Source organism: Vulpes vulpes, chromosome 15, assembly GCF_048418805.1.
Source record: "Vulpes vulpes isolate BD-2025 chromosome 15, VulVul3, whole genome shotgun sequence".
In the NCBI taxonomy this organism is placed as follows: Eukaryota; Metazoa; Chordata; class Mammalia; order Carnivora; family Canidae; genus Vulpes; species Vulpes vulpes.
Window position 1 is genome coordinate 110,985,338 of NC_132794.1, and position 25,670 is coordinate 111,011,007.

At 51.7% G+C, this 25,670-nt stretch overlaps 1 long non-coding RNA gene across 1 annotated transcript; it reads right to left on the reverse strand.

The window, feature by feature from the left end:
• Positions 1 to 353: 353 nt before the first annotated feature.
• Positions 354 to 23,695, reverse strand: LOC140595740 (uncharacterized). The gene is made up of 5 exons (XR_011997611.1): positions 23,351 to 23,695; positions 17,855 to 18,059; positions 16,301 to 16,437; positions 15,782 to 16,000; positions 354 to 2,920 (listed from the first exon to the last, which is right to left on the reverse strand). It is a non-coding gene; the product is annotated as an uncharacterized lncRNA (long non-coding RNA).
• Between the last annotated feature and the right edge of the window lie 1,975 nt (positions 23,696 to 25,670).

The following is a 25,670-nucleotide window of genomic DNA, read 5'->3' on the forward strand; positions in this document are numbered from 1 at the left end:
CCTCTCTTTATAGAGCTTGGAAGAGTTTCCTCATGATTTTTCCTCTTGATTTTTTTAGTGGAAACAAATAGAATCCCAAAGGAGGTGTTGGCAGAGACCTATGCCAGGAGATCCAGAATCCAGGCCCAGCTATTGTCTGACTTACTGTAAGAGTCCCGGCCAAGTCTTTGGGCCTCCCAGGCCTCAGTTTATCAACTCATTAGGCTGGATGAGGTCTGCTTCTGCATGAGTTTATAGGCTGGTTCAGAAAAGCCATGAGGAATCTGCCTTCCCTGTCATTGGCTGTGGGGCTCTGGGCAGGTCTCTTATCCTCTCAGGAGGGAGATAAAGTAAAAGTCTTTGGAGAGCATATACTTAATGCATACATTTATTTAGGCCCCTAATGAGCCATGTACCAGAGCCACAGAGATGGGCTGACATGATTCCCATCCCAGAGACACCAGAGGCCAGGGAGGGAGGCAGGCTGGAAGCACTGTGATGGTCTCCACCAAGGCAAGGTGTGGAGGGTGTGGGTTTGGATGGAAAGGTAGTGAGCACTATTCTGAATCCCCTGCTTTGGCACACACTCAAGCACAAGGCAGTGTCATTGTCTTAGCCAGTTCTCTGGTGCCTTCCATTTGAACGTGGAGTCAGGATTATTTTGACATTCATTCTAGAAGAGAAGTCCTAGAGAGTCTGCAGAAGGGCACACTGTCAATCCACTTGGAATCTACAGCCCAACAAGAAATGAGGGCCAAAGCCAGATACGGACTCTTGGGGAAAACTCGATTGGCATTCTGTTCTAGGCAAGACAGGGACGGGGTGTTTCCTAATGGAGTTATAAATGCAATAATCTTAGCAACCAAACCATGAAAACACCACTCTACGCAATGGAAAACAGAGATTTGTGTTTGAGATTTGCTAAAGCTACAGAAAATGACCTGCATTTGAAGCATGGCAAGTACTCAGCCAGTGACCTTGGTGTCTCCAGATTCATCCTACCCCAGGTGTGGTCTGCAGCCCAGCACCACCTTAAAGCTTGTTAGAAATACAGTATCCGGGCCCCATCCCAGATCTGCCAAATCAGAACCTGCTCTGTAACAAGATCTCCAGATCATTTGTAGTAAGGCTCTAGCCTTGGGGTCCTGGTTGACTAAGGCAGGAACTTTTGCAGGATTCAGTCAGGACTTTGAGACTTGCAGAAGACCAGTGACCTGTGATTTCTTAGTTGGTCACTCTTTGGAAGCTAGTGACGAACAAGTTGTGGTCATTATATTTGGACTTGGCCACTAGGCATTCTGGGGCCTCAGGGCAAGGACTGGGAGGTGGTAGAGAGACAATGCTGCCAACTGAGCCAGCCACGAAGTTGGACACAGAGGCACAGTCTACCATATATGATGAGGCATGGCAAGCGCGGGCTTGGTTGGGGCTGGCATCAATTCTTGGGTTCAGCTTCCAGACTCTGGGAGAAGGTCCAGGGCTGGCTGGCTATTGTCTGTTGCTATGCCTTCTTTCTTTACCCAAGTAAAGGAATGAAGAAGAGAGTGTGTCTGTGGGAGGACCAGCAGAGGACACTGGGGTGTTCTGCTTCGCCTGCAGGGAAAAAGGCCCAGGGAGCACAGGTCCTTCTACAGATGTTGAAAGAGCAGTCTTGGCAGAGCAGGGGAGCTCGAAGCCATGCTATATGAATTTCCTGGGTCTTCTGGAATAAACTACCACAGCTCGGTAGCTTAAAACAACAGAAATTTATTTTCTCACTGTTCGGGAGGCCAACATGCCAAAATAGTATCCTTGGTCCGAAATCAAGGTTTGGGCAGTGTTGCATCCCTCCAGAGGCTCCGGGGGAGCATTTCTCCCCTGCCTCCTCCAGCTTCTGGGGCTGCAACCTTCCTTGGCTTGCTGCGGCCTTGTTCCAATCTCCACCCCGTGGTCACCTTGCCTTCTCCTGTTCCATCTTCAGATCCCCACGTCTCTCTCACAAGGACGCCCAGGATAACAATTAGGATCCACCCCAAAATCCTGGATAATCTCTCATCACAAAGTCTTTGATTCGTTCACGTCAGCAAAGAACCTTTTCCCCAATAAAGCAGCATTCACAGGGTCTAGGCACTGGGACTCACTACCCTTGTGGGGTCGTTTTCAGACTACCCCAGACCGATTTTGGATCTGAAGAGAGGGCTTTCCAGCAACCTGGAGTCTGAGGTCAGAACAGACGGCTTGGGAGCAGTGAGCCCCCAGGGGCAGATGCTCACCCATCCCCTTGGCATTCTTCTCCAGATGCCAAAGGCTGCGTACTGCAAACCCATGACTGCCTGAAGGTTCTTCCTGCCACAGGAGCACGGTCAGCCACGCTCAGCCCATGGGCTGTATGGGCCAGAAGAACTGCAGCGTAAAAAGTCTCCAGAAGTAGCCCTCAAGCCATAAGTGACACAGGTTGGAGGGTAAGTAGCCCAGCTGCCACAGCCCTCTGCATGGGGACTCTGAGCTGTGGTCATACCGCCACAGACTTCTCAGGTGGGAATGAGCTCCAGATGCCCACAGCTCAAAACTGGCTTGATAGTACACCACCCATCAGCTGCTGTACCCTTCCTCTCTCATCTGCCTACAGATGTTCCCTGAGATCACCTCCTAGATAAACTACTTACTACAAGGGTCTGCTTCTGGGGGAGACCAATCCAAGATGGCTTAAGAAGTGGTTGTAGGAAGTAAACTCTTATTCTAGAATCGGATCCTTTGTCCTCCTGATAGCAAAAGAGTGCCACTGTGTGTGGCCAGATGACCCCTGGTGTTCTGCGCATCACAACTGCTAAGAACGCTCACCTTGAGGGGGGCGCCTGGGTGGCTCAGTCGGTTAAGTGTCCGACTTTTGATCTCAGCTCAGATCTGGATCTCAGGGCCATGAGTTCAAGTTCCACATTAGGCTCCATGCTGGACATAGAACCTACTTAAAAAAAAAGAAAGAAAGAACAGAACTGCCTTAGAACAACTAGGACAGAGTACAGGTGCAAGGGGATACACTAGCCATTGCTAATTATTATTAATTGATATATTATTTTAGTTAATTATAACACCATAATTATTAGCAATTATTATTATTAGTTGCTAGTTATTATTTGCTAATTAGTACTATTGCTAATGCAGTAGCTCTACCATGGGAGACACATGGAAATGGTAATTCTAAGGCTTGCCAGCTGTCATTAACAGCCAACAAACACTAAACACATTCTCAGGCCAGGTCCAACAGATGCATCCCCAGATGAGCAACTTCTGTTCTTGGTACCTGAATCTCTTCATCCTTAATTTGAAGATAAGAATTGTTCCTCCCGGGGTGCTGGGGGAGCTCAGTCTGCCGAGCTCAGCTTGGATCATGATCTCAGGGTCCTGGGATAGAGCTCCCTGCTTAGTAGGGAGTCTGCTTCTCCCTCTTCCTCTGCCCCACCTCCCCACTCATGCTCTTTCTCTTTGGTGCTCTCTCTCTCAAATAAATAAGTAAATTCTTTTTATTTTTTATTATTTTTTTAAGATTTTATTTATTCATGAGAGACACAAAGAGAGAGGTAGAGACACAGGCAGAAGGAGAAGCAGGCTCCATGTAAGGAGCCCGACATGGGACTCGATCCTGGGTCTCCAGGATCATGCCCTGGGCTGAAGGCAGGTGCTCAACCACTGAGCCACGCAAGTGTCCCAATAAATTCTTTTTTAAAAAAGAAAAGAAGAAAAAAAAAAAAGAATTGTTCCTCCCTCAGAGCATCATGGTGAAGATTAACACAGGAGGCTCATCCATGGGAGACCTCCACACTATCTGGCACATGGGACGTACTCCAATAAATGTTAGATATTTTTATGTAAGGGTGGATGTAAAATGCCACAGAGAACTTCGAAAAAACTACCAGCAACATGCTTTTAATTTATAAGCCTTCCTAACCCACAAATATAGCTAGTCTCCTCCCCCAACAAAATCCATACAGCTTTCCAAAAGTTGCAAGATTGATGATACCCTCGGTCTAAGCATCAACCAAGTCAGCCATCAAAACCCGGCCGTCCCATCTCTTGCAGCTGTGTTGATGGCCTGGCACCGGGGCCTGTGATTTGTTAGCAAGGCCCATGAAGCCGGGGAGCCAAGGCTGAAAGATCTGTTTAATTCCCACTTTTCACGGGGTTGTTATTCGGCTCAACCCCCTTCACCCCCAGAGTGAATCACAAGCTGCCAGCCTCTCTGCTCAGGGGGAGACCCACAGATCAACGGCTGCCACCCCACGTCCTGCCAAAGTGCTGTCCAGTGGTCACTGGCACCTGGGAATCAGCAAGTCAGTTTGATTAGACCTCGGGGTAGTTCCTGATAACAACCCTTCCTTCCTGCCCTCCCCAAGCCCTGGCTCCCGAACCAACGGAGATCTGCTGGGGGGATGACCCCTGGTTTGAGGTTCACGTTCCTTAGCTGCTGAGACAGTTTGGAGGTGAGGTGCCCGCTACGCGAGGAGACCTGTGGTTGGCTGTGAAATTAATGACTTTCCTTTCTGACCCCCCTGCATGCATAATCACCCCAGGCAGTAAACAACCAAGAGCCCAAAGAAAACACTTATTGCCATAAACACCCGCGGTGTTATCATGAATTTATCATGAATTCGGAGTTCTATCTGGATGAACACATTTTTAAAAAAACACTCTTAAAAACAAAACCATGCAGGAAAGGATGGTAGCTTTCTGGAAAATCAGGAGGCTGGGAGGAACCTCTCAGGGCCTCCTGGGCGAAATCACCAATTGCATCCGGATGGGGTGAGAACACGCAGGTTAACCCCGTGTTTGCACCTATAGGTCGCAGGGCAGTCTGGCCTCCCCCTGGCCAAACACACTCTCCAGGTGTTTTGTAACGGGTGCCCAAAGCCAAGTCTCTCCAGACAGCACGAAGCCTCCAATCTGAGGAGGGCCCAGGAAGAGGGGTGGGGGCCTCAGAATGGCCCCCTGGCAGGCGGTTTCAGTGGAAGCTTTGTCTGAGATTGGGAGACACAAGGGCAACCCACGCAGGCCAATGGAAGCCAAGAGAAGAACTAGAAGGAAATCCATTTACGAAGGCCCGGTTTGCACTGTAAGATATTAATCCTTCCCCTTCTTAAAATTCATTCCTTAGCGAATTTAGCTAATAAGGATAAAGTGTTCCCTCCTTGGGCACTTAATCTGTGTCAGGCACTGGAATTAGCATTTCACGTACATCCTCTCCAAGGCCCCACGCTGGGCCCTGGGGATTTGCTACCTAAAGGGACCCACAATTGTCTTCCCCCTGCTGATGAGTCTAGGGAGCGAAAATAATTTATTTCCCAGGCCCCACTGAAGTTAGGGGTGATCATTCACCATAACTCTAGCCAACAAGACGTCAGCCAAAGGCAGCCTCCCCTTCTGAAAACAGAATACTTTGTTCTTCTTTCTGACCAGAACACAAACCAGAGGCACCAGAGGCAGGTGTTGGAGCCATCATTTTGAGGCCATGAGGCAGCAAGCATGAGGACAGAACCAATATGCTAAGAGTTGGAAAAGAAAAAAAAAAAAGGAGAAGAAGAATGTGGGCTGCTGTTGGGAGCCACGCCAACAACCTTGGACCATCTACTCCAAACTTCTGGTGAGGCCAGTTGAAAAAATAACCCCTCTTCATCTATGCCAGTGTTAGCTGAGCATTCTGTTACTCCCAGTGAAGAACGTTTTGAACCAACAGATTCCCATTCTACAGATGAGAAAACCAAGGCTCGGAGAGATGAGGTGACCCACTGTCGTCCCCACCAAGGTAAGTAGTGGTTCTAGGATTCACTCTGACCCTGACCCTACCGTCAGGGTCCTGGCCTAAGCCAGGAATCACATGCACAAACTCTGCAAACTTTTTTTGCCTGTCACATTTCTCAAGTGCATGACCCCAGGAACAAGCCTGGAACACACCAGATATGCAACCGACAGCTATCATTACGGCTAATGATAATATGAATCCTAATAACAGCTAACGTTTATCGAGTGCACACACGCCGTACCCACCCGTCCCATTTAACCCGACAAGGCCCTCTGGGGTGTTTACTCTTATAATCACTACTTTGCACAACGGAACCAGGACACAGAGTGGATAAGGGACTTGCCCAAAGTCTCCCAGCCAGTGAGTGGCTGAGCCGGGTTACGAAGCAGGGCCCCAAAGCCCACGTGCTAGCTACCGAGCTGTGGGCAGGAGTGTGCCCAGCAGCACTGGTGTACCTCCCCGTGCCCTTCGACTATCCCCAGCCACCCCCAGGCCAAGCAGGGTTCCACGAGGTCTGTCACCTATTAGAGGGAAGGGAGTGCGAGGCCTGACCGCCCTTCTCTGGTCCCTAGCTAAGCTCTGTTCCTGAGCCTGCAGACAGACCCCACCTTTGTGCTCTTGGTCTGGTACTCGTCATAAGAGGCAGCTGCCTACTAAGCAGATTTCCCCAAGTGGAGGATCTCAGTCCGAAACAGAAAAACAGGGAGCCCCTTCTCTAGCTCTGTTTCCCTCCCCATTACGTTTGTCATATTAAAAATTACTTTGGCAGCGCCACGAAGCCCTGAACTTGCAGCCAGAAGGCTCCAGCTCCTCTTGCCGGCAGCGTGCTGCATGACCTTGGACAAGTCACCCCTCTATGCCTCACCTTCCCCAACTGGGAGCTGCCTCAGAAAGCCAACATGTGGGGTGCCTGGGTGGCTCAGCGGTTGAGTGTCTGCCTTTGGCTCAGGTCGTGATCCCGGGGTCCTGGGATCGAGTCCCACATCAGGCTCCCCACAGGGAGCCTGCTTCTCCCTCTGCCTGTGTCTCTGCCTCTCTGTGGTGTGTCTCTCATGAATAAATAAATAAAATCTTAAAAAAAAAAAAAAAAAAAAAGAAGCCAACATGGAAGTTTGAAGAAAGTCGAAGAGGAAAAGCAGGTGGAGAAAGAAACATGGATGATTCTTTGCCCACAGAAAGCTCCTAGATTTCAGAAGATCAGGTGGTGTCCTTTCCCCTTTGCACTCGGCAGAGGCCACCAGGGTGTTGCTGTCACCCACCCACCGACTGGCAGGACTGTCATTGGAGGTGGGGTGGACGGGCACCCAGCCGCCCAGACTAGAAGCCAGGCCACCCACATTCAAACACTGGCGCCTCCTCTCTCAGCTCACGCTGCCTCGGTCGCCTCATCTGTAAAAAAAGAATAGGAATAGCACCTGCCCCATGAGGTCGTGGGGAGGACTTGTTGAATAAGCACAGGGAAAAACATCTGAGCAGTGCCCGGCACACAGACGCTCTCGACAGATGTTGGTTATCAGCGTGGAGGGTCGTCCAGATACGTTCGCTGCCTACAGCCTTTCAGGGGAGGGAGGACAGGGGTTGTCTTGATGCCAACCAGCGGAACGGGGGAGGAGCGGCCGCCCCAGCTTATAGAGATGGGAACCGAGGTTAAGCGAGTTGTCCAAGGTCACGCAGCTATGACACCACCCCTGCAGCTCAGACCAGGTCATCTGGTCTGTCTCCTGTCTTTCACGGTCTCCATGGACTGTGTTGGGGACCACAGTCCACGGCTCCTGGCCTTCTCCGACAGGGTCCCCTGAGGTCCAAGGGCTCAGCGAGGACTCAAAGAAGGAGGACAGACCTTCTGGGGACACCCGCAGTGGATTCCTCTGTCCCTCATAGCCACCACCCTGCTCCTCACGGCCACAACCCTGCTCTACTGCAGAGGCTCAAGCCCCACCCCTCCCTGGCCTTTTTTGTTGTTGTTAAGATTTTATTTATTTATTCATGAGAGACAGAGAGAGAGAGAGAGAGAGAGGCAGAGACACAGGCAAAGGAAGAAGCAGGCTCCATGCAGGGAGCCCGACATGGAACTTGATCCCGGGACCCCCAGGATCATGCCCTGGGCTGAAGGCAGTCAACCGCTGAGCCATCCAGGTGTCCCTACTCCCTGGCATTTTTGGATGGAAAATACATGGGGGTCACACAACCCTTATCACCTTGGTTCTCTGTAACACGATACATGTTCTTTGTATGTGGTAAGGAAGGACGTCTCCGACACATTTCGAAATGCCTAAAGTTGTGGGACAGGACAGCTGATCCTGCGTCAGGTCAGGGCTAATCCAGGCGAGGCGGGCTGGAGCAGCGCAGGGAGACAGCTTTCCATGGTGACCACCCCCACCCCAGGCGTGCTTCTGCCTCCCTCCCACCCCCGTGAGGACTCCCTGCCACCAAGATAATTTTTTCAGTTTTGCTTTCTTATTTTATGAAAACAAAGGTTGGTGTTTGGTTTTGCTTTTTAGCTCTCAAAATACAAAATCATGTTTGAGGATTGAGTTCACTACTCCAAAAAACACCTGTCACAGCTTTCCCCACCCCCCCCCCATCAAATTTCCTCATGCCTACAGAGGAATGCCACCACCGAGCAGACACCCCCAGAATGTAGGGGAGCACCCCACAGATGTGTAATGCTGCACAGGAGGCCCCACCACCAGGGAGCCGTGCTGAGGCTTCCCCCGTGTTTCCAATAAACATCGTGGCCAGAACCAGGTTCCAAGAGGCCACAGAAGGCCCCACTCTGGACTCCGGTAAACAGCAGAGACTGATGTACCTGTGGTTAGAGGCGCCACGAGAAAGGAGGGTGCCAGCTATTTCTGAGGATCTGGCTTCCAGCAGGCATCAGCAATGCAGACACAGCATGGGAATGAATATCCCAGCGCCAGACCAGGGCTCCGGGGCACCCATCTCACGGGCTGCCCACCTGCGGCCTTGCTCGCTGCAGCAGGTGCGTGCTAGGCACTCAGCCTGTCCCTCGGGACCCCTGACCCCTCTTGGCCTCTCAATCCAGAGGTTTCCCTTCATGAAGGCGGGTCACAGGTCACTAACTCCCTGGCCTCTAAGAGCCGTGAGACCGTGAGAGCCATCCTGAGGCTCCTGCCCCAGCCTCCGGGGGGCTCTTTCCATCATGGTTCAAGCAGTGAGTGACTACCAGCGTCTCCTAGCACCTCGACAGTCTGCTGTTCACAGAGCTGCCGGCGGGAATTGTGATTTACCTGTTTCGCAGAGAAGGCAACAGAGAAGTGAGATTGAGGAGTTTGTCCCAATGCTCCCACCCCATTCTTGGTCCCCAGCATCATGCTAGGCACTTAAGAGGCATCTGAAAAAAGAATGTCTGTAGTCCATAGACTCCTGATAGGTCAACGCTGAGCCGAGGGAGAAGACACAGGGTTGGGGGGGAGACAAGGGGGTTCCCAAAAGGCTTTGAGGAACATCAAGTCACATGAGCGGGAACAGACACCACAGATGTGTGAGCCCAGAGCTGGAGGGTGTTCAGGAGAATATGTTTGGTTGCAAGTGAAAGAACCCCAAATCAATTACCTTAAGAAAAAAAATTGGAGAAGTATATAACAGGACAGCTTGGGGCGCTGCTGTCAGGCATGGCTGGATCCAGGGTCTGAGATGATCAAGGCCCTTGGACTTCCCTTCCTGGCTGTCTCCTGGTCCACTGTCTTTCTGTGCTCCTTGGCCCTCCTACTTAGGCTCTGTTCATGCAGCAGAACGTGGCAGCTGGCAGCCCCTCCGTCTTACCTTCCAGCCCGTGTGCCCGGTGGCAGCACACCTGCATCAGTAGCAGCCAGGATGCTCCTGGAAGGGCCTTCAGACTGGCAGAGACGGAGGGCTGTGGTCTTTCACCAGGAGCCTCAGTTGAGCATCAGCTCTGTTTCTGCCCAGAGGCCCCTCGGTCCCCCTCTCTGTGTCTCCCTCTGTCCCTACCTCTCCCCTCCTCCACGGGCCCTGCCCCACTAGCTCCCTGTCTCCTGAAACTGCTCACTGTGTCCTCATGGATTAACTCAGAAAAATGCAAACTAGACCATAACCCAGGAAGACCAACCTTGACGGACTCCACACCACGCCACGGCGACAGCTGCAATTAGTAAAGTCTGAGTCGGAGAAGGAACTGATTTATGGAGCAAACCTCCGCTGCGAAATTCTAAATGCAAGAGAATTGATCTCTATGAAAATAATTTCAGCAAAATGGAGATGGAAACATCGGAAATGGTTTAACTGTGCTGGACAGAAAAATGGTAAAGGGATTAAATTGGCTTAATGGAGTTCCCTGTGGAATTCTGGTACTTTCTAGAGGGAAACGCATCACTGTTGACTAATTCTGATTAAAAGCCTTGAATTCAAAATGTCTTGAGGACAAAATGTCCACAGGAACAGAGCTTTGGGTCAAAATATCCCAGCCCCTGACCAAGGAGTTGGAGTTTTGTCAACAGCCCAAAAGACAGAGAAGGGGGGAAGCAGGGCCCCCGAAGGCAGAGTGGCAGGAGGCGGTCACCGTGGAGGAAGAGAGTGGGGGACACAGGAGCAAACACACCCAACCCAGATCTTCCCCACAGGCCCCTGCTGGGGCTGGAATGGCCGCTGGTTGCTGCAGGCCACCCAGCCCAGGGTGGTCAGCTCAAGTCCCTGCAGAGCCGCGGCCCTGGTGGCTCCCACCTACTGCGTGGCAGCCTGAAGCCCCCACGAAGTCCTCCCCCCAGGGCCCTTGAGTTCCAGCTGAGACCAGAAAGCAGAAGTTCTCAGCAAATGCTATTTTTTTTCTAAATGGCATTTATTGTTTTTGTCTTTCTGACCGCAAGCACAGTGCAGCAAAAGGCACAACTTTTGGGAAAACAGAAAACCAAAAGGGAAACACATCGTTCCTACTCCACGGCGGGAGGACGCAGCCACAGAGGGGCCCCTGCTGTGCCGCGTGGCCCCTCGAGCCACCCAGAGCAGGGGCTTCCCATTCTTCCCCCTCGTCACCCTCTGATGACTCCCAAGGGGTGGCCGGATGGGGAAGTAGGTGACTTCCAGGCCGCTGCCTCTGTCATCCGACCAGGGCCCTATCAGGCTAGGACTCTTGTTACTCCTATTTTGTAGAAGAAGGAAAGGAGGCCAGAGAGGTGAGGTTATTTGACCAAGATCTCAGAGCTGGGAAGTGATGGATCTGGACTCACACCTCCGGGTGCCAGTCTCTGGAGCTCTTGTAAGCTCAGGTCTATATGTGGAGCAGGAAGGGAGAGGGGAGGGGAGGGGGAGAGGAGGAGAGGAGGGGGAGTGGAGGAGAGGAGGGGAGGAGGAGGAAGCAGTGGGGGAGGATAAAACCTGAAAAGCCTCTGTGGGTCACGGGTCACTGCCCATGGGTCTGGCCACCAGGTCCGGCCCCCAGGGCCCCCGTGAGAGTGTGGATGGCACCCTGAACTCCCAGGCTGACCCTCCAGGGCCCAAACCCTGGCCTTCCCTGTGCTGCTCAGACACTTGTCTTCCCAAATCAGGAAGCCGCACTCCACGGCCTTTAGGAAACAAAACCAAACCAGCTGCTATTTTTAAAAGGGTATTTTTATAGAACAATCTCTGGTGTCCTGCAGGAATTTCAGCCCCAAAGCCCCTGGTGCTGTGGTTTCTGGAGGAGTTAACGCACATCCTGTCGGGCAGCCCAGAAGCTGTGTCACTCCTCCCCTCTCTCCTCTTGCTGAGGAGGCAATAGTTCTTTCAGCAGCTTCTTGAATTCCCACATGGGCTTTCTGAGCCCATTTCCCCACCACCGCTCAGCCCCTGCCTCCTGGCAGAGACTGGGAGATTCCAAGATCCAGAGAAGCCAGCGTCTGCCCCTCAGGAGCTCACAGCCCAGGGGACACGAAGGGGCACAGTGACATGCCATGGTCCTTCACCCATATCCGCTGGTGGCCTGTGTGCCCAGTACCTCGCTGAGGCTCGGGCATGAGTCTGCTCGAGCCCAGGGGCCCTGGGGCTGCCCACCGTCCAGGTCAGAGACCAAGCACGGGGCCAGGCCGCTCAGAGAAGGGAGGACCATCAGATTCCTTCTATGCAGGGGTCAGGGCATTGACACGGAGCCCAGAGGGACGAGGTCAGCTTGCCAGGTCTGCACGGCCCAGGCAGGGGACAGCAGGAACAAGGGCAGAAGTCATGGCAGAGCTAGAGGTTTGGAGAACCTTGGGTAGTTTGGCCCATCCGGGGGCAGTGGGCTCAGGGAGTGTCTGCTGGAGTTACCCAGGACACCTTTTGAAAAGATTCAGGGTTGCCCTCCCTTTCAGACCTGAACTCCACATTTGCGGGCCCTCGGGCCTGTCTTGTTAGCTGAGGGCTGTAACACCGACGGTACCCAGGGCCCCCGGTCGCCAGGATCTGCCCATTTTCGTAGCTCCCTGATAGTAAAAGCTACACACGGTGCGTGGTTAATTTATGCAAAGCTCGGTCTCAAGCTAACAATTAGCAGAACCCAGGTACAAGCCCAGGGGACTATTATCCAAACCTATACTTTTAACCCAAGAAGGCCTTGTATGGATGTTCAGGTTGCACACTGCACATGGGTGCTTTCACTGAGAGGGGCTTCACACAGCTTGTAGACATCACACATAGAATGCACAAGGGGCCATGGAGTTCTAGACTTCCTGGCCAGTCTGTAAGGTTGAGGAGTAGGGTCAGCGGGAAATCCCTTCCACATTAACCTACCCTGCCATGTACATACTCACACGCACTCATTGTGGACACTTGGAGCGTAGACATCCCCAGGTTGCCTCTCCTGCCCCCCTCCCCCATTGCTGTCTGAGGCCTGATTTGCACTCCTTCAGACTAAACAGATACAAATGCTCCAGTGCCTGGGAGCTGTGTAATTGAGCAAGAAGGTAGGTTCGGGTTCGTGTGCACTTGCACACACACACACACATATGTGCAACCAGAGTTGCTGTGTGCCAGGGTCTGGAGTGCCCTTCCCCCAGAAATTCAGATTGCAATGTTGGACTAACCACCAAATGTCTTCCTTGAGCGAGGAGCACTGGGCTCTCATTAGTGCAAAGGCACCATGGGAACTGACCGTGGTCTTGCTGCAGCCCTGGAGTTGCACGGCCTCACAGTCCAAGGCTCAGGCTGGTTCTAACCCAGAGGAGCAGGCCAGGGGCTGATGGGAAAGAAGCATGTGAGAGAGGTTGCTTGTGGGGTGACTGACTGATCCACAGGTTCTCTCTCTGCCATCTTCCGCTCTGGTCCTGGGTGAATTTGAAGTGTAAAGATAGAAAGTGGGGGGAGAAGGGAGGACATCAACCAGGACTCTGGGCTAGGTGGGGTGTGGCCGGCACGAAGAGTGACACACCCAGTCCTTCCAGGATGAGGCCATGAACAGAAGGGCGACTGGGGGAGCAAGAGGTGCTGTTCCTCCCAAGCATGTTCTCCGAGGGACACACCTGGGAGCCAGCAGTTTTTGATTGGGGAGCTGCTGGGGCTAGCAGATTGGAGGGCAGGTCAGGAGAGGGAGGGGATGGTAGTGCATGACCTGCAGGGGGGTGGTCAGAGAGGAAGACCAGGCAAGATCCAGAGCTAGACCTGGGAGGGGCCAAAGGGACAGCAGTGTGACGCTCAGAGTAGGGGACAATAAATAAATAAATAAATAAATAAATAAATAAATAAGAGGGGACAAGAAGGCAGATATGGCAGGGGAGGAAGGGAAGATGTGATATGTCCTGGGGAGGAGCAGCTGGGAGGAAGGGTCAGGGATCCCCTGGCCTGTAGGTCATGCACCAGCCAGCCCTGGGGAAGGAAGAGAGGGGGGTGGCCTCCTGTCTCTCTGTCTTCCGTGCACCCAACTGGTCCTCTATTGCACTGGCTTAGCTCTTCACATCATTTTACAGAAATCTGAAGGGCTTCCATCGCTTAAAAATTGGGAGATTTTGGGACTCCTGTGTGGCTCAGTGGTTGAGCATCTGCCTTCAGCTCAGGGCGTGATCCTGGTCCGGGGATTGAGTCTTGCATCAGGCTCCTTGAGAGGATCCTGCTTCTCTCTCTGTCTATGTCTCTGCCTCTCTCTGTGTCTCTCACGAATAAATAAATAAAATCTTTTTTAAAAAATTGGGAGATTTCTCACAAACCAATCAACGTGATACATCAGATCCACAAAAAAAAGGATAAAAACCATATAATCATTTCAATAGATGCAGAAAAAGTATTTGACAAAATATAACACCCATTTATGATAAAAAAAAAAACCCTCAACAAAATAGGTTTAAAGGGAACATACGTCAACATAATAAACACCATATATGAAAAACCTACAGCTAATATCCTCAATGGGGAAAAGCTGAGAGGTCTTCCTCTAAGTTCAGGAGCAAGACAAGGTCGTCCATTCTCAACACTTTTATTCAACACAAGTACTGGAAGCCTTAGCAATCAGACAAAAACAGAAGTAAAAAGCATCCAAATTGGTAAGGAAGAAGTCAAACTTTCACTGTTTGTAGATGTCATGATACTATATATAGAAAACCCTAAAGACTTCACCAAAACAGTGCTAGAACTGATAAATGAATTCAGTAAGGGTGTTGGATGCAAAATCAATGTGCAGAAATCCGTAGCATTTCTATACACTAATAATGAAGCAGCAGAAAGAGAAATTAAGAAAATAATTCCATTTATAATTGCACCAAAAATAATAAGATACCTAGAAATAAACTTAAGCAAAGAGGTGAAAGACCTGCACTCTGAAAACTAGGAAACACTGATAAAAGAAAGAAGAGGATACAAAGAAATGGAAAGACATTCCATGCTAATAGATTGGAAGAACAAATATTGTTAAAATGTCTATACCACCCAAACAATCTACAGATCGAATGCAATCTCCATCAAAATACCCACAGCATTTTTCACAGAGTTGCAACAAACAGTCCCGAAATTTGTGTGGAATCGCAAAAGACCCCAAATAGCCAAAGCAATCTTAAAAAAAGAACAAATCTGGGGGCATCGTCACAATGCCAGACTTTAGGCTATACTACAAGTCATCAAAACAATATGGTGCTGGCACAAAAATACATACACACATCCATAGAACAGAATAGAAATCCCAGAAATAAATCCACAATTATATGGTCAATTCATCTTTGACAAAGAAGGCAAAAATATGCAATGGGAAAAGGACAGTCTCTTCAGCAAATGGTGTTGGGAAAACTGGAAAGCTACATGCAGAAGAATGAGACTGGACCATTTTCTTACATCATATACAAAAATAAAGTCGAAATGGATTAAGGACCTAAATGTGAGACCTAAAACACTAATTTGGAAAGATTTGGGAACACCTCTGTTTATAGCAGCATTATTCATGCCAAGATATGGAAGCAGCCCAAATGCCCATTGACTGATGATGGATAAGAAGAGGCTGCAAATATACATATATACACAATGGAATATTAATCGGCCATAAAAAAAGAATGAAATCCTGCCATTTGCAACAACATGGATGGATCTAGAGAGTATAAGGCTAAGTGAAATAAGTCAGAGAAAGACAAATACCATACGATTTCACTCATATGTGGAATTTAAGAAACAAAACAAATGAACAAATGAAAAAAAAGAGAGAAACCAAAAAACTGAGCCATAGAGAACAAACAGGTGGTTTATAGAGGGGAGGTGGGGGGGAGGGCAGGGGAAATAGGTGATGGGGATGAAGAGAACGCTGATTACACCTACCCTGATGAGCACCAGGTGTTGCATGGGAGGGTTGAATCACTATACTGCACACCTGAAGCTAATGTAACACTGTATGTGAATACACAGGAATTAAAAATGTTAAAACCTGGGAGGTTTTGCACACCTGCACGCAGGCCTAGCTTTCTTCCCTGGCTCGTGCTGAGCACGCTGCTGGTTCAGAGCAGGTGGGCTCACCACTTCCCTGCAGGTCCCCCCCTCCCTGGAGAGTGGCTTTGCCCCATCCACTCTCCACATCAAAGCCAGCAGCCTGGACCCTCAGACATCTGACACCTGCAGCCCTGGACCCCATACTTGCATCAGGTACATCAGGGAGCTCCTAGCTAAGGCTGTGGTTAGTGGTCAGGGCTCTTCCTGAGCTTAGATCGTAGTCCCAGGAGAACAGAGAAGGATGGTGTGTCACCCAGTCACATTCCACCGAGCCAATGCCTGGGGGGCGGGGGGTTCTTGATCCAACACACTGACCAAAGTGTTCCCTGGGGCAGATGTCAGCCCCTGGAGGATTCTGGTAACCTAGGGAAGCAGGGTCCGGTCAGACAGATGCAGACCCCTGGGTCCCCCTCAGCCAACTGACTACTACTCAGCCCCCCCACTACCTCCAGGACAGAGCTGCAGCAGTAGCAACTCTTAGGCGGGAGGCCTCTCCCACTAAATGTCCTCCTCCCTGCCCCCCACCTCCCCAGTCTGGTCCTTCTGTGCCTTCTACTGCAGCCCCACGGAGCAGCACACATTCAGGGCTGGTCCAGCCCAGCTGTGAGTGTCTCTAATGCAAAAACTAACTGAAGCTGAAACACTCACCCAAGGAGCACCCACCTTTGGCATTTGCTTCTCCTGCTCCTCTAGGTTCATAGAAGTCTTGTCATTAGTACAATGGTATCCCTACTGACAGGTCCTCAGTGGTCTTGTAAAAAATCAGGGTAGACTGTTTGGAAGACCACGTCTTCACACCCCTGAAAGCCGGATGTATCGTCACCAAGATGCATCAAGAGCATCCCCCATTTACAAAGCCCTTTCCTGCTATGCATGTCCTCTGCCTCTCCCACAAGCCAGCAAAGGAGGCAGGGTTAGACCCATTTTACAGAGGAGGAAACTGAGTCTCAAGACAGGGAATCATTTGCCCAAAACCTGAACTCTAATGCACAGAACCCAGACTCAGATCCTGAGACTTTACATCCTGTGCCTGGGGCAGGATGGGACAGAGGGAATCCCTGCCCAAGGGTGGGGCTAATCTGGGGTGGCAGGTCTTGTCTGTGAAAACCCAAGCACTCTGCAAGGCCTGGTGTGGTGGCCGTGTGACCCCAGGGGTCGTTGTTCTTCCTTACTTTCCTCCCTTTCCAACGGTGGGGAATGGCAGGGGGACATGAGGGTGACTCTGAGGAGGCCCCTGGTGGGCCCCATCCCCGCCGTGGATGAGGAGCAAACCCTGAAATGAGGTGGGGGGAGCCTGGCCTTGCACGCTTGCTCCTCAGCCCTATGAGGTGAGAACCACCTCATCCTCACCTCACTGTTGCCGGCATCGTGAGACCCCACACCGCCGCGCAGGGCCTCCTTGCCTAGAAGACGCTTAGACTTTGGGCAGAACTTTCTTCCTGCCTGTCCTGCATCAGGGGCATTTGCCACTTGACTTGGGGGTTCTTGCCACTGGCAAACTGATGACGCATTTTTGCCAATTCCCATTGTTCAATGGCACCCAAGAACACTCTGACCTAGTGCATGGCGTTATACTGGCATTTGGCTAAAACTTCTGCCCAGAATGTTCCAGAATGTAAGAACAAGACAAGGGCAGGTGATGGGGCTGATGGAGACAGCATTGTCGACAGTGCCGCACTCGGGCCCAGGAGGCTGTGGGGAGCCAGGCTCCGGGTCAGCGAAGTCAGCAAGGGCTCTCGAGGCCAAAGACTTGGAGGCGGGACCTGAGGCCACGTCCCCGGAGCAATGAGATGTCTGTGTGACCGTCCTCAAGGGGACACACAAGACACCTGCTGGCAGATGAACAATGCTGTTATCAAAGCTTCTGGCAGGAGGTTTACTATTTCACCTGCTTCCTTCTCAGGGTTGAGAAACCTTGACTTCTCACATAGCTTTCACCTCTTCGTCTGCCAGGTTCTCACACTCACACTCCAGGCTTCTAGAACCCCATCTCCACCCATCAGGAGGAACAAGCGCATTTAATGGGAAAGCCTTACTTCCTGGAGCTGGGGCCTGCACAGGGCCCAGTATGGGGGGAATGGATCCATCTCTCCCACGGGTGAGATTCCACGAGGAGCCCAGGAAGGAGCCAGCGCTCCCAGGGCTCATCAGTGAAAGCAAAGGGTGTTGAAGACCACCTGGGGAAAAAAAAAGAAAAAGAAAAAAAAAAAAGACCACCTGGGGACAGGGATGGTACATGCCCCGGGACCAGTCCCATGTCTGGCTCTTTCCACGTTGCAGAGGGCACCTCGTTCCCCGCGTGTGTGGCATGCTGCCCGAGGATCGCAGTGCTCCTCGCCACACCGTGTGGCCAGCTCAGGCTCCTTGTAAAGATGGCCTGGGGCGTGGGGTCCCCTCTCCCGGCCTGGAGAGCTGGTATGAGCTGCACAGAAGAGAGAAGGGAGCGAGCACAGACGGAGGACCCTCAGCCCCGGCACGGCCTCCTCCAAGTACCCACGCAGGCTGCGGGCAGGCCCCCCCAGAATTCCAGCCTCGACCACACAGATGGACTTTCTAGGAGGTCGAGACGCCTTCCCAATGTCACTGGCTGAGCCGGAGGCCGCCAGAAGCACAGTCCCTGAAGTCCACACGCCACCCAGTATCTTCCCTGGGGCATTGGCTCATTTCTGTGCCGGCGGAGGACCTCCTACTCATTCTAAAGCACGGCGCCACGGCTTCATTTGAAGAGAATGTGCACACGCTGCAGACACAAAGAGCTCAGAAAATAGGTCAAACCCAACACACGCATCCACAGCACCGTCTTCTCCGATGCTTCCCTCTAAAATCAAATTGGCGATGTATGCAAATGAGTTGTGAGAATTCATTACGTTAATTTATCTAATTTCAGAGGCAAACCTGAAGCAAACAGCGCCTCATTCTGCAACACTTAGGACCTTGTGGAATATTGATTTCGGAGTTTTATTAGCCTGGCACCAAGGCCCTTTTATAGCCCAGAGGTATGAGATCGTCAATTTTCTCATGAATACAAATGTTCCCGCTGCAGAGCCCCAACATATGGTTTTCCAAGGTCATTTCTGGGGGTGACCTATATGCCAGGCCCCCAAAACTCAGAATCGGGATCTCTGGGAAGCCCTGGCAGGAACACAGGGCCATCTGTCCCAGCAGGATCAATGGCTGAGCCATCCTTCCTATGGCATCCACAGTAATAGGTATGGAATTAAGAATCTGTCCCCTTACTGGGCATCCATAGCCAGGGCAGCCAGCAGCAGAGCTGAGTTCAGGGCAGATGAGCTTTATGAGCAATGATGACTTCATCGTCTCCTGCCTCCTAGGGGACCAATGTGATGTCTTCAGCATGATACATTTCACCATAAAGAACCCAAATTTACCCCCCTGCTAGTCTGGAGCTGGCCATTTTAACATACCCCATAAAGGCGACTAAGTATGAGTTTCACCCAGTCTCATGAAAGGAAAGTCACTCCGGCCAGTCCCTCAAAGCAGCCAGATAGGCATGGGACTCTGTTTTAGAAGTGGGATCACAGGGCACCCTCTCTGCCCCTAAACACCTCTTTGCAGCCTATTGTGAGCTGGAATCTCCTGTGCCTTGGTCTCAGGCCTTCAAGGCCGGCACAAGGTAAAGCATACAGACCTTGGGGCACCCGGATCTGCCTTGGAGTCCTGGTTCTGCCTTGAAATGCCTTAAGGGCCAGGACAGGCCAACTGACATCTCAAAGACTCGGTTTCCTCAAAGAGAAAATGAAATAACACTACCTGGCAGGGCTGATTTGAGGATTGGCACTAATTGGCTTCCATAGAAGGAGCATAACGGGAGTGGCTCCTTTCATGACTAGAATCTGTCAGGGTCACAGAGCAGCTTGATGAAGCTGTGTGACGAGTGTGTCCCCAGCCTTTTAAAGAGAGGCTCTCGGGGCACCTGGATGGCTGAGTCAGGTAGGCAGCTGCCTTCGGCTCAGGTCATGATCCCAGGGTCCTGGGATCAAGCACCATGTCAGGCGCCCTGCCCAGTGGGGATTCTGCTTCTCCTTCTCTGCTGCTCTCCTGCTTGTGCTCTCTCTATCAAATAAATAAATAAAGTCTTTTTTTAAAATAAATAATAAAGAGAACCTCTCCAGGGGCATCTGGGTGGCTCAGTCAGTTAAGCATCCAACTCTTGATTTCAGGTCCAGTCATGATGTCAGGGTCATGAGCTCAAACCCCACGTTGGGCTCCACAGTGGGTGTGAAGGCTGCATAGGACTCTCTCTCTCTCCCTCTGCACCTCCCTCCTCCGCCCCTGCCCCTACACATACACATGCACTTGCACTCTCTCTCTAAGAAAAATTTAAAAATGAAAATAAAGAGAAGCTCTCCAGCATACCTGAGTACTCGTGTTAGTGGCTGCTGACTCTGTCCTACAGATAGACATGGTCGCAAAATGGATTCTTGTCTGGTGATCATTCATTCCCCCTCCTCCACCTCCATAGGGTTTGTGCACCCTCCTCCCTCATCCATCCTGGCCTTGCTGTGGCCAATGGGATTTGGGTAGAAGTGACAGGCCTCAAGGGACATGGCATGCTTCCATTCACCCCTTGAGGAAAACATGCCCTAGCCATGCTCCTTCTCTTCATCCTAAACCCCAGAACAAAAATCCAGCCCACGTCTGAAAAGCCACCCCCAGGTCCGGCATCCTTCCCATAGACCCTTGATCTTGAGAACAAAGACTTGCTGTTGAAGGCCACTGAGTTGGGGGCTGAGAGTTGGTTTTACAGCAGTGACTAACAAACTAGATCCTTGAGCGCCCTACTTACGGCTTCGGCCCCGGTTGCTGTCTACATTTTGGCAAATGCTAGTCTCAATGCTCATGGCATCTTCCTAGTGCCTCCCCATCCTTTGGTTCTATCCGCTGCACAAAGTTCCCCTACCTCTGTTCTTCCCCCTGGATCCCAGACCCAATGCACTGCCACTTACAGCTCTGACCTTACACCTTCTGGCCTCATTCCTGCTTTGCCTCTCACCCCGGGGTAGAGCAGAGAGCAGGTGATGGTGCAAAGACCCTCAGCAGAGAGAGGGGCCAGCCCTGGGCAGGCACCAGGCTGGGCACACTGTGCATGCTCCTTCATGAACCCTAGGAGTGGTAGGGGCCAGAATTTGAGCCAAGAGCCTCTGACCCCAGAATCGGAGTCTTCACCTCCATGCAGTGGCTGGAGTTCCAGCTTCTCTGGGCAAGCAGAGTCTTCTAGCAATACAGAGCCCTTGTGCTGGAAGGGATTTATGCGGTTCCCTAGTCTAATAAATAGCCGGTGAACCGTGTGACCTGGCCATGTTTGTAGGTCGAAACGGTCAAATATCGGCAATCTCACAGCTCTACCAGATTCACAGCTAGTCGAACAACCAAATTCAGTCCTACCTCAACTGGCCAACATTCAGTTCCCATTTCCCCTCTGTGGTTCATGAAGATTTCAGGAGAGACTCTGAAATGTCCTGCCAAATTTCCAAATAGCCTACCCATAGGGCATTTTCCTGGGACACCCATAGGAACCCCGTGGCCAGGGGCAAATGGCATCACCCTGGCTTGCTAACAGTTCATTTTCAAGTGTGCGGATCGAGCACTAGCCCTCCGCTCAGCCCTATAAGTAAACAGACAAGTAAATATTGTAATACCAAACAAACCAGACTTCTTTGTGATCTCCACTTTCTTTTCTGTTTTATAACGTGTCCCGGAATTCGGGCCAGGGATGAGGTCAATCAAAAATATAATCCATCAGTCTTAGATCTGGAAACTTACCCTTTCCCTTTCTTAAGTATCAGGAGACTCGTCCGTCACCACTCCTGTGGTGACCAGTTTTTAAAGACCATCCCCACCCAAATTCTTTCCTACTGGCCTCCACCCTCAGGCCTGTGGATTTCCATGCTGGCCGGAGTCCCCAAGGCGAGCTATCTGGTCCTGGGCAGCCTCTTCCCCCCCTGAGATGCCTCTATGAGGGAAGAGAGGGACAGGGCAGGAGACAGGCGATCACTGACGGATGGTGTGCCGGGTGCCAGGCACTGAGCTGGCCCAGACCTGCTGTTGTGTCCACGAATCCTCACATCATCCTGGGGTCATGACCAGGGCCTGGCCGACTCCTAGCCCATCCCCATCCTTACAAGGAGGCCCGAGTTCCTCAGAATGTGCTGGTTCTTCTGCAAACACACCCTGGTTTCTTCGGTGTAGAAGAGCTTCCCAGCTGTATCTGACCTCGGCTAAGCCTGGTCCCCTGCCCTCCCAGCCCTCCGACCTGGAAGTAGGTGTGGGTGGCACAGCTCAGCAGCCACAAGCAGCCTGTTGCTAACGGGACACAGTCTGAAAAGTCGTGCAGCTGTGGTTCCCCTCTGGTCCAGCCACCTAAGTGCCCTTCCTGTCCTCCTTCCTACGCCGGAGCAGAGCATCTAAAATTAAACTGCCAGAAATAGAGCCACTTGGACCGGAAATGGCCAGAAATGCTTGGGGCCTCCTGACACTTCGGGGCAGCTCGGCTCACGCCACGGAGACTTGAAGGCAGCTGATCACGGGCAGCTCCGGTGCCAGGGAGAGGGGGCGCCCGGCCAGGAGGGAGCTTGTGTCCTCCACTTCCTCCCCCATCCTGTGTTACCTCCAGACTTCCTGTTGCTTTGCATCTCCTTGAGCAGATCTGCTCCAGCCTTACCAGCTTCCAGCTGACTTAGCAGAACTGGAAGTAGAGTCCTTGAGCCATCGTGCTTCCTCACAGCCGTTCACAACTCCTCACCCCCGGGGCCACCTGGCAGCCTGCATCGCTGCGCCCCTTCTGAAGCACCCTTACCCTGGCCAGGTGGTTGGAGAGACACCGGGGCAGGCGGAGACAAGGCTGGAGAGGTGGGCAGGGGGCTGAGCGCGGAGACACCGGCATCCTAGCCAAGGATGATGGGCCAAACTGGTAGGTCAAGGTTGGGATGCTGGCACATGGGCGCTTTCCAAATACTGCTCTCTGCAGGGTCGAGGCGACGTAAAGGCCCACGGAGGAGAAGAGGCCAGTGGAGGCTGGGCGTGGACTTGGTGGGCTGTGCTGGGCTCCCTCACTCCGGGGAGCCTTGGAGTCAGTCCAAGGAAGAGACACCCCCCACCCCGACTCCAGTTAGGCTTTCCACAAGCCCTCTGTCTGCCAGGCCTTCTTCAGGTCTTGCCTGCTGTGGAGCTCCCAGCTCTCAGCGTGGTCACATGGGGCTAGCCCAGAGGCAAGCCTTCGTTTCTGGGGATCCCTGACGCTGAGATGAGTGGGGGCAAGAGGACGGAGAATGGCTAGAAGTTGGGGTACAGGGAGCCCCCTATACATCACAGAAGGGAAACACAGAGAGCCTGGGCAGGCTTTGGAGCCCTCCCACCGTATCTTCCCTGTTACTGGAAGCTGTCGTCACCGGGTCCCTGGGGCAGCCCCGGGAGCTCGTGACCCCTCCTGTCACACGGGCTCCAGCCCCAGGAGGGCCCAGTGCTCACCAGGGCAGGGTACTTAATGCATCTGGCTGCCATCATGAAATTCTTAACCTTATCTTTGAACTCTTGCATCTTGTGAGTGCCGTGGGCCGGAGCCTGCGTGCGGGGCGGGAGGCATGTGCAGTGGGCACGTCTGCCACCGCTCCCTGCCTTCTCACACTCGCCCGGCACAGCTCCCATAGCACCGCACCTGGCCCACCTGGCCCGACGCCCAGGAGGGCTCCTCACCTGGCTTAATGCTCTGCAGTCACTATCTTAAAGCCATAGGTCCGTCTTCGCAGCTGTGGTTTGGAGATGAGATGCGATGGGACAACGAGGTGTGCCCGTGAGCGGCGGGGTGGAGGGTGGTGGTGCATGCAGTGTGTGCGTGTGCGTGTGCTGCTCCTTGCCGCGCTGCAAGCGTGCCACTCCGGCGGCCCCGCGGACGTGCGCAGTTCAGCCGCACTCACAGGCAGCCCTGGGTACGCACGTCATGTCTGCAACCATTCTGATCAGAGCTTCTTCAGAACACACGCACGTGCACACACACGCACGCACGCGCATGCACACACATACACATGCACGGGGCATTCTGAGAAATGAGAAGGACCGGGGCACTGCGCCACCCTCTCTTAGTCACATGAGGTCCCTGCATTAGCCAATCACTTCTGCCAAAATTGAAGGTGCAGAAGGACAGGGAGAGACGCCCCCCCCCCCATAGTTCCCTCTGACTCAGCCCTTCCTGGCTCAGCAGGAAGGCGAAGGCCCAGCACGTGGGCAGAATGTGATTTCGTCAAGAAGCAAAACAAAAATAGTTGAGTGTTCTCACTTTTCTGGTAAGAATGAAGTTCATGTGCGGGCAGGACCTTTGAAATAGGACATGTCGTTTCAGCGATTCCGCTTACAAGCTAAAGGCTCTTAGATCTCCTTTTAAAACTGGTATTGCACAATATAAAGATGACCGGTCAAATGTGTGCCAATAATTTTAATCTTTAATTGTTGCTTATGTAGAAAATCATTAAATAGCAAGTAAAAACCCTACGATAAGACAAGAGAGGTAAATGTGGAAGAAATGGGGAAAGCTTTGTATTTTAGCACCCTGAAATGGCACTGGTTCTTGCTTTTTAAATAAGAGGCCCTGCATTTTCGTTTTGCCTTGAGACCTGTGAATTCTATAACATCTCTGCCTGGCCAGCTCCTGCCTATTCATCCTTCATGGTTCTGCTTAGGTGCTACTTCCTCCAGGAAGCCCTCCCTACCTCCCATCTATGTGCTCCCACAATGAACAGTACACCTCGCTTCACTGTGCTATAATTGTCTGCTTGTCTGATCAGCTCCTCAGCTGGATGGGAGCTTCGGAACTGGATTGCCAGATTTACAACCCTATAGAGCCTTCTCTACCTATCCGCAGCATCAGCCCAGGGCCTGGAACATAACAGGGATTCCTTCCCAATTAGATGAATGAATGAATGGAAAGAGTGTGTCACATCTCAGATACGGTCCTTAGCATTTTGCACACACTGCCTGATTAATGAATGAATGATGGCACCAAGATTTCTTAAAGGCCCTGACCAGTGAGCTTCCCCTGTGTGACCACATGTGGTGCAATAAACCCTGGGCTCTCGGCCATGACACCCATTTTGGCTGCCTCCTGTCTTTCCCCTCTTATTGTGGACATGTATGATGGCAAAATGACAGGTTCCTTGAGGGCAAGAACACTGTTTGGTTGTATCTGGGCCCCAAGGGTGGCCCAGAGTTTTGCACAGTCAGTACCCATGACTGTTAACAAGAATTTGTGAAAATAGCATCTAAGAGAAGACATTCTGACCAAACTGATTAGATCCCGATGAGTCCATTCCAAACCAAGCCACAGGTCACCCAACTCTTCAGGATATACAAATGGAAGAAAGGAAAGAAGAAAGGAAAGGAAAGGAAAGGAAAGGAAAGGAAAGGAAAGGAAAGGAAAGGAAAGGAAAGGAAAGGAAAGGAAAGGAAAGGAAAGAAGGAAAGGGAAGGGAAGGGAAGGGAAGGGAAGGGAAGGGAAGGGAAGGGAAGGGAAGGGAAGGGAAGGGAAGGGAAGGGAAGGAAGGGGAAGGGGAAGGGGAAGGGGAAGGGGAAGGAAGGAAGGAAGGAAGGGAGTCTTAGTATTTTTTAAATCGCACTTCTGCGGTGACCTGGGTGGCTCAGCATTTAAGCATCTGCCTTTGGCTCAGGTAGTGATCCCAGGGTCCTGGGATTGCATCCCACAGTGGGCTCCCTGCAGGGAACCTTCTTCTCCCTCTGCCTGTGTCTCTGCCTCTCTCTGTCTCTCATGAATAAATAAATAAAATCTTTTTTTAAAAAAACACCTAAATAAATCACACTTCTGAAAAATGTCAATATCACTTTTTTTTCCAAAGCAAAGCAACAAAAACAGAAATCAGGCATTTGGCAAGGTTGCCCCTGGACGCCGATGACAGACTGCCAATCTTCAGACATAGCTCGGCCACTGCACATTAGAGCAGTCTCGCTTTCCAGATCCAGAGCCCACATTCCCAGATGGGTCTTTGGCAAACTGTGATGCCAACGT